General features: G+C 44.6%; 1 protein-coding gene across 2 annotated transcripts in view; it reads left to right on the forward strand.

Annotated features, from left to right (window-relative positions):
* Positions 1–14,017, forward strand: part of TJP3 (tight junction protein 3) — a 148,596-nt gene that overhangs the window by 13,498 nt on the left and 121,081 nt on the right. Inside the window, exon 1 of one of the 2 annotated variants that reach the window (XM_078669063.1) lies at positions 13,116–13,334. The exons of the other annotated variant lie outside the window; for it this stretch is intronic. The gene's annotated coding sequence lies outside the window, so the exon portion shown is untranslated. Of the gene's footprint in view, positions 1–13,115; positions 13,335–14,017 lie in introns of those variants that run through there. 2 annotated transcript variants of the gene reach the window in all.

A 14,017-nucleotide genomic window follows, 5' to 3' on the forward strand; every position in this document is an offset into this window, starting at 1 on the left:
TGAGCACCGGATTGCTCACCGACAGACTCTGGCGCCGGCCAAATCCGCAAGTCTGCAAAACATTGCACCCCACGGCCCGAGTGGGCCAACACCACGAGGAGGTCTCCATTGGCGATCCTGACCTGGGATCTGGTGATCCCTGACCTACCTCAAGTCTCCAACCAACACCTGCAGCCCCTTTCTGGAGGATTCCCCCCTTACCTCGACTGGAGCCGGTAAGAAAAACCCAACGCCAAAAGCCACCCCTGCACCTGACGTCCCACAGCCTTCGGTGGCCCATCCGATGGTGGCCCTGCATCCCAAAACACCCCAACTTACCTCTCCAACCAGAGGTCGCCTCCAGAAGATCTTCGTCCCCGAGCCTGCAGTTTTTGTTGCAGCTGGAGAATCCCCATTGAAAACAACTGAGCAACCGACACCAAAACAGCACCCTACACCCGGCTGCCCCTGTGCCACTGTTGGTGCAGCTCGTATGCTTAATCGGCTCCCCCTTTGCCCTGAGCGTAAGTCCACAACCTTGTTTGTGAGCAGCCACCAACCGGAGGCTCCCTATCCCCCATTGGATAACATTGGGGCTCACCACTCTGCACCTCGCCGCTCTAGTGCCGCCTAGGGGGGTCTTAGAGTTCATGCTCGACCCTGGGGGAACCCTGGTTGCAACCCCAGAAAACCAAACCTAAGTACTTACGATTAAACCAAGAACATTGTTTTCTCCCATAGGACTGCATTGACTCGCTAGCTCGGTCAACATCAGCCTTGTTGGCTTTTACAAAAAGATTAGGGGCTAGACCAATGGAGGCAGTTTTGAAGGTTTATAAAAGTAAGTGTGTTTCCATTGCAATGTATGGCTCCGCTCTGTGGGGGTATGTAAATTTGGATAAAATTCAGAGGGTAGAAAACGGGCTCATTAGGCAAATTTTATCCGTCCCCAAATCCACATCCACTTACTTTATTCATGAGGAAGTGGGCCTCCCTTACATTATGGATGGGTTGAAACTGGCTCCATTACTTTTTTGTCTTAAAACATGGTTAAATTCGGAGCTAACTCTAAACCATGGTATCCTTAAAGATGTGATCTCAAGGGAGGGGGCCATGAAAATACCATGGTTGAAATATATCAAATCTTCATTTGCCTCCCTTGGGAGACCCGAGCTTTATTCAGTACCATCGAACATCAGGAGGGAAGACATTAGGTGGATTAAGCAGGAATTTTTTGGGAGGGCCCGCCTAGAGAGAGAGGAGATTGAAGTTAGAAAACCCTCAGTAAGAGCTCACTTGGTTCTTTCCACTTCTCCCGCTCTGGAACCATACTTAAAATATGTTACTAACCCCCTACATAGATTTTTGCTAACAAGATTGAGGATGAATCTGATCCATTACTCGCTAGGACGTTTTCCAGTGTGGGCAAAACCAGAGTATGCACCGCCCTGTGATTGTGACCAGTTCTTTAACCAGGACACCCTCCATTTTATGTTTTTTTGTGGGTTATATACCATTGAGAGGGCAAAATATTTAATACCTCTGCTTAAGACCATGGGCTTTACACAAGTAAGACCTGCGTTAATTTTTCTCCAATCACTACCTGACACATATACCACCTTTTGTGTTGGAAGCTTCCTAACAGCTGACTTTAGAGCAAGGAACAAAATAATCCCTCGGAATGTGTTGTTTTAATTAAGAATGTATTAACAAATCAATTTTAAATTATTTTTAACTATCTCATACTAGATTACCACTTGATTTGCTAAGATGTTGTATATAAATGTATTGTGGATTCTTAAAAATATTTTATTGTATGCTTTGTATTTGCCTTTTATGATTTTAACAGAAATCGAATAAAGTGTATTTTGACTGACTTACTCTTTCTTGTGAAAATTGTTTTAAGTGTGGAATTGGTTGGTATGAAACCCTAAGAACCTGCATATGTACAAAAACTGATTTACTTACCTTTCCTCTAGGAAATGTTCCAGTGTGATATCTAGGCATATCACACGGAGTAGAGAAAGTAGCTTAAAAAGTAATCTGAAAAGTAACATGCAAAGTAATCTGAAAAGTAATTCCAATTGTTTTACAAACAAGTGACTTACCTGTAACCAATCCAGTTGCATTCAACTGCATTCAAACTGTATTTAACTGCATTATTCTTGCAAATTATTATTACACTTAGCAGTACCAGGCCTGGCTTGGTTATAGAAAAAAAAGACAACTAAATAATATTTTTATACAAAACAAATTGGTCAGAGTTCAGTCTTTGAGTGTGTGAAATCATATCTTGCCTGAGTGTGTACAGTAAATGCTTAACACTACCCTCTGATAAAGCATTACGGCTTGCCCACACTACCACAAATGGAGAGTAAGGAATTATCTACTTTAGCCTCTGCCTACCTTTGGGGATCCACTGGTCTCTGTGCATACCATACCTTACTTTGGTATAGTATATACAGAGCCAGCTTCCTACAGGTAGGCAAATAAAAAAATAATAGTGGTGCTTCTGCTTACAAAGTGCATGTTGTTAGTGTCACGCCTGTGGGGCTGCAACATTCCTTCCTTGTGTAAGACCTGCCAACTTAAACAACTATTTTACTGGGTGAGAGGGGGCGGGGCTGTGTGCGCGGCCAAACATGGCAATATGTGGAGGTGGCAGAGCTTATAACCCAGTATTGCCCACGCTGACTCTACCACTGCCCCCAAAAAAACAAATAAAGGCTTTTGAGGCTATTGCCTACGTCCTGGGGAGGTTGTAAAACCCTTGATGGGCATCAGCTGTACACAACCTCCAAACACGAGCTGGAAACCGACTCTCTGTTGCGGTCTCGAGCTCACTTTGTGCAAACCTTGTGATATTGGCTCTTCACCAGGAATCCGTGTGAAGAGAGCTAGCGTCTTGCGAAACATGGTGGCACAATGTGAGTTGGCACATCGTTGTCTTCACCACCTACGCTATACCTAATTAAGTTTAGACCACAATCTTTATAGTTACTAAGTTGTGTGCAACAGCTGTGTCCAGTCAAAATTCTGTTGCTTCCTTGATCTTTGGACCTCACCCCCCTGCCTGTGCTCTCACACTTTCTCAGGGTTGTTTCTACTTGTATGTCCCCAGGTTTACCTAAAAAAATAAATACAAAATAAATTTAAAAAATGGCCTCCTTGGATTAGAAAATCCTCCTGAAGGAACTAGGATGCGGATGTGCATGCTATTAATACGTTGGCTTGCCACAATGAAATGACCTCTGTCCACTGAATAACAATCAGTAACAACACACCGTTCATCACTATGGAAACGCGCCGTTGCACTTGAATTTAAGATTTTCTGAGTTTTGTGAGGGCAACATACTGCTTTCGGCCACTTCAAAGTGCCATGCAAGGGATTTGGAGTATGTTTTATCGCAAGACTGAGTATTATCTCATAGACTGGTTTATTTTTCAAATTCTTTTTCTATGTTATTTTTGGGAGTTTTGTATATCATGAATAAGATCCTCTGGTATCTGAGCACTTTACATAAGAAAAGTTACATACTGCAACAATGAAATGTACATAACAACATTTTACATTTTGCGTAATCTCTTATCGATCATTGGTTAGAGAAAAATATTTCTATGCAATCATCAGTCTGTTGTGGTGTATACTCCTAATGCTTGCAGACCCTGTATGGATCCCTCTGGATGTCTTGATTTTGGATGGCTAATGTATTGGTCTCCCCCCTCTGCTTTACTTATGGTGATGCTCCTCTTGGAGAGGGTGTGGGCAAGCAGCTTGACCCAATGTGGATTTCGGAGTAGGAGCAACCATTAGACTTGGCAGATCTTGGTTTGCAAGCTTTTAAAAATATTTTGTATTTAATAAATAATTTTCAGTATTAAGCTGAGATAGGGAGCTTCAACTGCAAATAATTTAAACCATGGCCGTGTAAATCTGACCATAGCAGCTCTTGAATGATCACACTTTTCAAAGAAGATGTCCTTTCTGTAGGAAAAAGGCAATGGTTGTAAAAATGAATCTAGTTGAGAAAATGTGCTGTTTAGACAAACTTTTCACTAAAATTGTGCCTGGACAGCACAATTTGAGACTAGTTTGGACCTCGCCACCCCTCTCCCCAACACACACTCCATCTGGCACATAAAAGTGTGTCCATGTGGTGCATGATTGCAACTACGACACATAAATTCTTAATAAAATATTTAAAAAGCAAGTTAACAGAAGCATATGTCTGAGAACCAAAAAAACACAGCGTCTAGCGCAAATACAAATTAGTAAAACTAAAGTTTGTTCAAACAACCATAGAAAAATAAACACCAAGAACAGTTGAAAATATATTATTCTACATAACATGTGTTTTCAACAAAAAAAATGCCGCTTCCACAGTGAATTCTGGTTAGAGAACATAGTCTTAATATTACAGAGTACTTTAATGGGTAATGTGATAAAGGTCGATGATGGCAATGTCGTGGAAAGAGTTGACCTGAGGAATGAGGGTATCGAAGTGCACGCCCACAAAGAAGTGGAAAAATGGCAGCACGCTGAAGGCAGAAATCTAATTTTGACAAATGTAAATGTATTTATATAGCGCAAATCACCAACACAGTATCTAAGCGCTTGCTTAGGGAACCCGTCCTGGTATTCCCCTGTGAGAAACCCCGGCAGGGTGTCCACAAGGTGAAAGCCAGGCATCCCGCCGCGAGGGGCCGTAGTGGATATTAAGCAAGCTATTGCCCAGAGTCGCAGAGTGTGACCCTGTGAGTCGAGTAGGCACCGGTGCGAGAATTGTCGAGTCCGTGGAATTTTTGAGCCCGAGACCCGCCGAGGCGGGGAATCGAACCCTGGTCCACGGTCGATCTCAGCTTCCGGGTCTGCCGCCTCTAACCACTGAGCCACGCTTCTCCATAAAGGATAAAGGATAGAGTTTGAGTCCCTCCAAAAAATCTGTGGGAGGGGGATTTTGGTGTAAACCCCCCTCTCCTCTAGGAACAAATACATTTTGCTTTTTTAGGTCGAGCCTGTCCCATTCCGCAGGAATGGATAGGATCGAATTCAAGTGCTCGATCGGCTAGTGAAACCACTGGCGTTTCTTCACAGTGCATGTGAGGTCACGTGGCCACAAAGCGGGTCATGTGACCACACAAGCACGCGCATCTCCCTAATCTGCCTGCCTCCCCTCGCTCGCATTCACGCCCCAGGCTCTCCCACCCCCATCCGGCTTCCCGGCTTCCCTCCTCGCTTGCTCGCATTCACTCCCCAGGCTCTCCCACCCCCATCCGGCTTCCCGGCTTCCCTCCTCGCTCGCATTCACTCCCCAGGCTCTCCCACCCCCATCCGGCTTCCCGGCTTCCCTCCTCGCTCGCATTCACTCCCCAGGCTCTCCCACCCCCATCCGGCTTCCCGGCTTCCCTCCTCGCTCGCTCGCATTCACGCCCCAGGCCCGAGGACCTTCGTTTTTTTTTCCGGAGAAATGAAACAAGGCGCTTTTGTCATTTAAGCTTACAACTAAGAGCTGCTCTAAGGATCGAGGCTCGACACCAGCTGCAAAATCTTGCCATCACTCTTATGTCGGACTAACAAAAGCGATGACACGGTTTACACGGCCACATGGCAGTGTCGCATTGAGATCCATGCACAGCCCATGGGCCTCCCACCAGAGCATTAGAAACCCACACGTGTCCCTTCGCTCTGACTATACCCGCACCTGCTCCCCATGTAGCGCGCTCTGCCCTGGTAACCCCTGAAACAATGCCACGCTCGGGTGGCTCCCTCGCCATCTTGATTTATTCTATCCTCTCGCAGCTTCCTGTCCAGACTGCTTTATCTGGGTGGGTAAGGGAAGGGGCTGGTCGGAGCATGTGTCACCTCAACGCCAGGCAAGCTCCAACAAGGCACAGCCTCAGATGCGAAACAGCACAGAACGTGAATAAATATACATGTCCAGCAGAAGGTATGCACACCGTAATGTAGCCCAGCAAATAATTTATTTTTACAAATATCACTTACTTTAAAGCTCGAAGTTTTTCAACCGTAGTTATTTTAATAACACAGTGATGATGAAAAGCTTACCCAACAACGCTTTAAAAACACAAAAATAAATAAATGCTTTTATTTGAAGATGCAATTTACAGATTGACCAAAGTTTTGTAAAACGGATGCACAGCCGACCACACTATCTTACTGGCGCAAATTTAAATCTCTCATCCAACTGTAGCCCTCTCAAAGTACGTGAATGCAAACCACCATAATCTCTATATTTCAAAACAAGCGTATATTGTACGACCCGTACAAATGTGCTTTATACATCAAATAAATCACGTTAGTGCCACTCGGTTGCAGGAAACTGACATTTCAAATAACTACAGTAAAAAAAATTAAAAAATGTTTTAAAAAAAATTCTCAACTGCAGTACTTAGTAGAAAATAAATATTTCCTGTTTTGAATGAATCCTACAATTTCATATTCAATCTCCTCATTCAGTCAGGTACCGTGAAAGGAAACAATTTCCTTTTATCACTGCTCAACAAAGGATTGCAACTAATTCTATATGAACATAGATCTGAGCAAACACAATCATTGCCCATTGCAAAGTATTACATGCAGATCTACCCAAGATATCCACTGACAAGATATACAGCCCTGCTGCAAAACATAACAAGCATTGGCATAGCCAATAGGTCTCGCTTGTGGGACCTTTATAAGTATTTAGTTACAAGGATATTGTGCTGCAAAACAAAATACTTATAAGGTCCCACAAGCGAGACCTATTGGCTATGCCAATGCTTGTTAATTAAAATATCACTTAGTGACAGTGTTAGAAATGGGGTCCCTGGCTGGCCAGGGCTTGCGCCAAAGTCAGTCAGAGACCACCACTCCTAAGTCAGGGCAAGGGAGTTACACGCCAAAATAACCCCTGCTCACCCTCTAGGTAACGTGGCGCGAGCAGCAAGGCTAAACTTGGAGGCGATGTGAGTTAAGTATTTGCGCACGCACCCCAGCAACAACACCCAAAGGCCCACCACAAAGGAAACTCCACACAAGGTTATATAAAAATAGCCTTTGTATTACACCAAAACACATTAGATAAAAACACACACTTTACGATGTGCCAACAGGCAAGGGCAGAATTTACAGGGGATATGTACAAGACAGGGCCACCTGGACCCATGTCAGGAATCAGCACTTTTAGAAGTAACATTTTTAGAATATAAAACATAGAATGTAAAATCACTCTAGCACAAAATAGCACACACCCAGTAATCACTGGTATCCAGGACCTCACTAGCACCACCTGCACTAGGATAAAAACAACCACCTAAGTATTACAATACCTGTAGGGGTATAAGCACATAACACATGATACATAACATACATTCAGAGGTGTAAGAACAAGGCACATGATGCATCAAAACACATTCAGAGGTGCAGGGCAGGACAACACATGATGCAGAACCTACATTCAGCGGTGTAAGGAACAAGGCACATGATGCATCAAAACACATTCAGAGGTGCAGCAAATGACAATTTGCAGAATTCACATTAGCACAGAACTTACATCAAAGTCCAGGGTCCAGGTTGCGCCACTGCGCCAAGACCTAAACGTAGCAGCTGCCCACAAAGTGCTGGGCAGCTGTAGAGGATGATGAGGGGCATCGTGGGAGCCTCTCTAGGCTCAAGAACCACTCGGGGGCAAGGGGGAGCCTCTCAGGGCTCTAAGGAATCACATTTTGCCCCCACGAGCCTCTCCGGGCTCGCAAAACAAACAAGGGTGCAGCTTGAGCCTCTCGTGGGCTCTCCCACACTGGTGCCCTCTTGGAGCCACGGGGCTCCGTGAACAAATAGCGCTTTGAGCCCCTCGGGGGCTTAGAAACCAATGCGGCGCTGTGAGCCTCTCGGGGCTCTAAGGAAATGCCCTGGTCGTCGGAGCGGCCCTCTGCCAACCGGGGCCGCTCAAAGTGTCTCACTCCGTTGAAGTCCCTCTCGGGGGACTCTGAAACAACTGGGGCCCAGGGGAGCCTCTCGGGCTTGTGACTCCCAGGTAGGGGTAGGCGGAGTCCCTCTCGGGGGACTCGGCATCGCTTGAGGCCTCACGGGCCTCTCTGCACATGGAGACTCGCTCTGGAGGGGAGGGGCGGGCACCGGCAATGTGCCCCGACGCCCCCCCTCCCCTCAATGCACTCACCGGCTCTTCCTGCGGCGGCGGCTGCTTCTCCTTCTCTGCGGCGGTAGCGGGGCTGTCCCAACCCCTGGGAGCCCCGCCCGACAGCGCCAATATTCACCCGGTCCCCCATCTCAGGACCGGGACTCAGGGTGAGGCGGCCCCGGGGCTCTCCCTAGCTCACGGGGGCCCAGGGCTGCGGGAGGACTCGGCTTCCCCTTCCAGATAGGCGGGCAGCCAATCACGGCGCAGCAGCGGGCAGGACTTCCCTCGCAAACAGGAAGTCCCGCCCAACATCAGGCACGCCGGTGCCTGGCTTCCTTTTTGCGGCGCGAGGGCCGCGGCAGTGAATCTCGGGGGCATGTAAGAGGGGTGGGCACCCTCGAGATTGATTAAAACCACAACAGCGAGGTGGGCACTCGCCAAACAACCAAATAAACGGGGTGGCACCCGTAATTAAGAATAAAGTGCAGCGAAGCACTCTGGGGCACAAAAGGGGCAGGAGCGCTTCCCTCAGAGGGAAAACAACAGCGCTCTGCCCAGGCATGCAAAATAAAGCGCTCACAGGGCGCTAAGGGCAGCCACAGCCCTGGGGCAAGGACAAAGGCACAGCAGAAGGTCCTGGACATCAGGAGGGGCATGCAGGGCCCAGGGGCCAGCGCACAGGGCAGGAGACAGCCCCCATGGCGGTCCCTCCTGGGCCCCACCAGCAGCAGCCCCCTCCTATCGGGATCCTGGAAGAGAACCAATTGTCAGGGGACACAGCCCCTTCCTATACAGGTAAATCCTTTGTCTCAGGGTGCAGGGTGGGGGAAAACCAGTTGCAGCTGGTTTTGGAGCACCCTTGATGTGCTCATCACCTCACTCTATTCACTGGCAGGGCTAGGGTCATCAGTCGCACCTCAGGGGGCGGAGCCAGCATTGTCTGGGGAAAACCCAACCTCATTCAGGACACAGGTACACTCTTCCCCAGCCATCAGCATGCTAATCTCCCACTCACCACCGGGCAGACCCATCCAGCCTTCCTGGAGCCAGGCTCACCAGCCAGCTCCAGCCATCACACGCCAGGCATATTTTACACTAATGTGCCAACTCCTAGAAGTGGCATTTGTACACAAGACACAACCATGCCACATACATCATCTCGCAGCATTCAATCACACGAGTCCACACATACCAGACTCGAGCCTGTACACCCCACGCATCAGGAACTACCAGGGACACATACATTCCCCATGCATTCCTATGGGAGGGCAGGCCTATCTCACACACGCACTCAGGGAGCACACGCACTTTACACTGCGCCACAGTGTCAAAGTGCGCAAAGACCAGAAATCACTATAATTCAAGGCAAAAAGTTCAGGGGTGAACCTGCCAGAAGGCCTAAGTCCAACAGACAGGACTTGGGAAGGTATGACTGAGGCAAGGGGAAAACATATCTATGCAAACCTTGTAGAAAAACCACCAATTAAAACCCCTGTCTACAATTAGTGTAATTTACACCGTAAAAAAAAAAAGTTTGAAAAGGGCATTTAAAAAAAAATCAACCACGTCATAAACTATCAGCATTGTTATTCTATAAATACGTTTTACCTTATGAGATCGCAGACAGCCCTGTGCAATATCTATCCATACAAAATGGCCTCTTTCGAGATGTTGGCGCTTTACAAAACCAAGAAATAAAATAAACTTGACTTTTCAATTTTTTTTTTTTTACTAAGATGTCACTATATCTCACAAAAGGAGAGAGAAAGGGCACAGATAGGTTCACGCCTGCCCTTAATCACAACACCAAGAAATGGCGTGATGATCTACGTTTTTGCTCCGAGCCGAATTGATCATGGACAAAAAGGAAACTCCCTACTATCTATTGGCTACCTACTAAATGCTAAATCGCAGAGCGAGGGCAATTCCAAGTATAGGACGAGGTATTGTATTGTAATAGCATTTATATAGCACTTACTACCCCTGGCGAGGCGTCCACGCGCTTTTTCGGCGAGTAGCACGCTACTCCGGACCCATAGAGGATTAGTGTTGAATTAGTATAGTGAAACATGCAAGTACATTTTAAGTAGTGGATAGGTTAGTCAGTTATTTGGAATGATAGCAGTAGGATAGAGGTGGACAAAGGTTTGTATTTATATAGCGCTTGTTGACGCACGCTATTCAGGAAGCCTATAAAGGATTAGTGGTGAATTAATATGGTGAAATATGAAGTAATTTCAGTGGTGGATATTAGTCAGTTACTTGGAGTGAGAAGGATAGCAGAGGGATAAAAGGGGAAGAAAGATTTGCATTCATATAGCACTTGTTACCCCTGATGGGTGTTGAAGCACTTTTCTGGCGAGTAGCACGCCACTCCGGAACCCTTAAAGGATTAGTGTTGAAAATTAGTATAGTATAAATATGAAGTCATTTGAGTAGTTGATATGTTATTCAGTTCTTTGGGTAGTATATTAGTATAGTTGAATATGGAATTTGAGAAGTGAACATGTTAGTCTGTTAATTTTGATTGAAAAGGATCGTGGAGGGATAAAAGAGTGAATAAAAGAGTGAAGGATTTTTTTATTATTTTTAATTTTTTTTAGATCTTAGCAGTAGGAGGAGGCTTTTGGATGAGTAAAAAGGAGTTTTGGAGGGGAGGAGTCAGAGGGAAGAGTTTAGAAAGGTTTGTTTTAGGGGATCGGTATAGTAAAAAGAGGTGTCAGATTATGCAAGGAGGGGTAGAGCAGGAGAGAGTCTAGAAAGGGTTATTTTGGCGATCATAGTAGTGGTATGGGGTTTGGGATAAATGAGAGAGTGGATGTAGAGGATGTATTGATAGATGTATAGGATGAGAGATGGGGTAGTGCATTGGAAGGAGTAGTAGAAAGAAGTTTGAGATGAGTCAGAAGGTTGCCATCACGTCCCACCCTGGTAAGATGGTACTACCAGAGTGGACTCCGGCGTGGCTAGCTTGAGGGAGTTGTTTGAAATTACTTGTTTTTTCTGGATGAAATCTTTGGATCCGCTAATTTGGTTAAAAAAGCCTTACGATAAACCACAAAAGTATCCTTTATTAAGGTGGTGTCCTAGGCTTGTTTAAAAACACCAAAGGGTGAAATCAGGAGGCATATGACGGTATAATGACCTACATGCGTACTAAGATGTACTGATCAGAAGGAGCCACAGAGGTGCTTGGCGATGATGTCTTCTGATAAAAAATTCTATTAAAATACTCGGAGGGTTGCTGCAAATAGAAAATAGAAACCTGCTTGTGTTGTGGATGATCAGAAGAGAGAGGTAGGTCAGGATGCTCTGCAACCAAAACTCGCCTTCCCTTTTTCCAGGGCAGGGACCCTTCAAAACATCTCGACTCTCTGTTCCACCCTCATGGTACTAGTCCAGCTAGACCAGGAGGGAGGAACTTTGGTCACTTTCCTTGAAGTAGTTTATCCAAACATGGACATTTTCAACAGTTTTGTATGTGGGGCTCATGGTCCAAACCCCTTCAACAGTGGCCTCCTGCTCGGCAATAAACAGCTGGTGACACATGACGACTTTAAATTTGGAGACCAGATAGGTTGTTCTACCAATCTTTAGCGCTCACTTAGGATTTGTTGGCTAGGTGTTGCTAATATTGGTATAACAACCTATCTGGTCACTTCTTTGTTTTGTAAGTTAGAGTGGTCCAGGCCAGATAGTGATAGGACCAAAGCATGTCTTGTTTTGATCTTTAAATTTGGAGAAGCAGCAAACCCAGAAGTAAGGGGCAGGTGAGAGAGTTTTTATAGACTCCTACTTTACTCTTAGTGCAAACAGAGTTGAAGGTCAACCCTGGTAATTATGGAGGGTCGTCACTAGGTGCTGTGATGTGGACTGGGCAACCGCAGTGGGCGGTATGTGTCAGAGCACCCTTGCGGTAGGATGGTGCAGCAAGGGTTAGGGCTCTTGTCGATGTCACAAAATGAGGGACACTTACACTATTGAGTTTTCGGCTAGCTTACATGGACGTGAGCTGTCCCGTAAGACACTGCTGCTGTCCTTTGTGACAAACATGCTAATGGACCTGGCAGCGTGGATGTGGGCAATGTCCATGTTGGCCTGCGTGGCTCTTACTTGACATACTTGCTTGCTTCTTAACATAATCGACAGACATTTTTTAAATAGTATTTTTGTCTGAATATGAGTGAGCTTGCAGCTCATCTGAGCACAGTTGGAAGTGTATTCATAGCTCACTGTCTCGCTTTGAACTCTTGAACATTGAATATCCTTACTTTCGAAGTCCACTATCTCGATCTACCGTTCGATGGGAGCGGCTACGTCGACTACCGCTACTTTGAAAACTCAAGAATAGAATGTATTTTAGCAATTCCTTGAGCCTCACTACTTCTACCCTACACTTAAAGCAATCTGAAAACCAGACCTTACCCTGACACTACACACAACCATCTAATGAAATTAAATGAAAATGGCTCTTACCCTAACCTAAATTGTAACCCTGATTAAAATGAAATGTATTTACGTTACACTTTACTCTGTAACCCTAACCAAACATTACATTGTCATTTAATTAAATGGTTGTAAATTAAATACCCTTATATAACCCTAAAGTTTATCCCACATAAAATTAAATCTAATTTAATTAAATAAATTATCTTAGTAGAATTCTAATTCTAGTCCCACATTCGACCTTAAAGAAAAGAATTAAATTAAAATCAATTAAATGCTTAACAATAACATAAACATGTGCTAAAAGTATAATGTACAAACAGTAATCTTGATTATACCCATAATTATCTTTTTATCTTAACGCTCAGTCAATATAGTGGCATTGTCAGAAGTGGTATTCTTAAAAGTCAAATTATCAATATTGTTTTAACTCGTTGTAGTGGGTTCAAGAAAGAGGCCTGCAGCCTTTGATACACAATATTTTCCGTTTGTTCAAGCAGTTGTATGAAACCTCTTGTTTGGTTCCATTTTTTTCAAAATTTTCTTCAGTGGAGTAATTTCTCCAGTAGCCTAGTGACCAGTAGCCTAGTGAAATGGTTGGCCTCGATTAACACTTAACAACTTGGAGCTGCTATGAAAATATTATCGAGCTGCAAACTGAGACGAGTGAAGCAATTGTTTGTGCAGTAGCCACGTTTTTACACCGCCGCTGGGTAATTCGAGCAGGAACTTGGTCCCCTCAAGTAATCCCTTCACGGGTATTTAAAGGTATGTGACCTGCTTGAGGGTCCCTTGGTGATTACATATGTAACCTGAAGTTAAATATGTTTTTTAATGGAGTTTTGTGTTATTGAACTTCGTTTATTTGAAGTTTTTGAACTGTGATTCATGACCCACTGTGTATTTTATTTAATTTTAAAAATTCTATCTGTATTACTGTTTTTATGTGGATTTAGGTCTGCTTTTATGGTATTTTGCCGAACTAAAGCACTTTTGATAACTGAAAATATTTTCCAGGATGTGTTGGTTATGCATGTTCTTTACAGGAGTTGAAACCCATAAAAATCAGTGAAAGTATCAGGAAAATAGATTTTGTTCTCAAGCCCAATTGTGCTTTGTTTGAGAGTGTGATTGATTCTTGTTTAATAATTACTTTAAAATCCAAGAGTTTTACACTTTTTTTTTTTGTATTTTGATAATAAATGGTCCGTAAGTGCTCATCTGTAAACTCTTCGTACTATTACGAGTTATCCATTTATCCGTATTGCATCTTGAATATACACTTTGATCGTGGTTACCCAGAGAATAGTGCAAGATTCCAAGTTTCGGCAACAGTAAATGTATAAATTCACACTGGAACAAATTGCATCACAAATTGAACCATACCCAATGCACGTATTTACAAAGATTACGTCTTGATGATGATCTTGGAGTGGGGACGAGGGATATAG

The sequence above is a fragment of the Lissotriton helveticus genome, chromosome 12 (genome assembly GCF_964261635.1).
Source record: "Lissotriton helveticus chromosome 12, aLisHel1.1, whole genome shotgun sequence".
Classification (NCBI taxonomy): domain Eukaryota; kingdom Metazoa; phylum Chordata; class Amphibia; order Caudata; family Salamandridae; genus Lissotriton; species Lissotriton helveticus.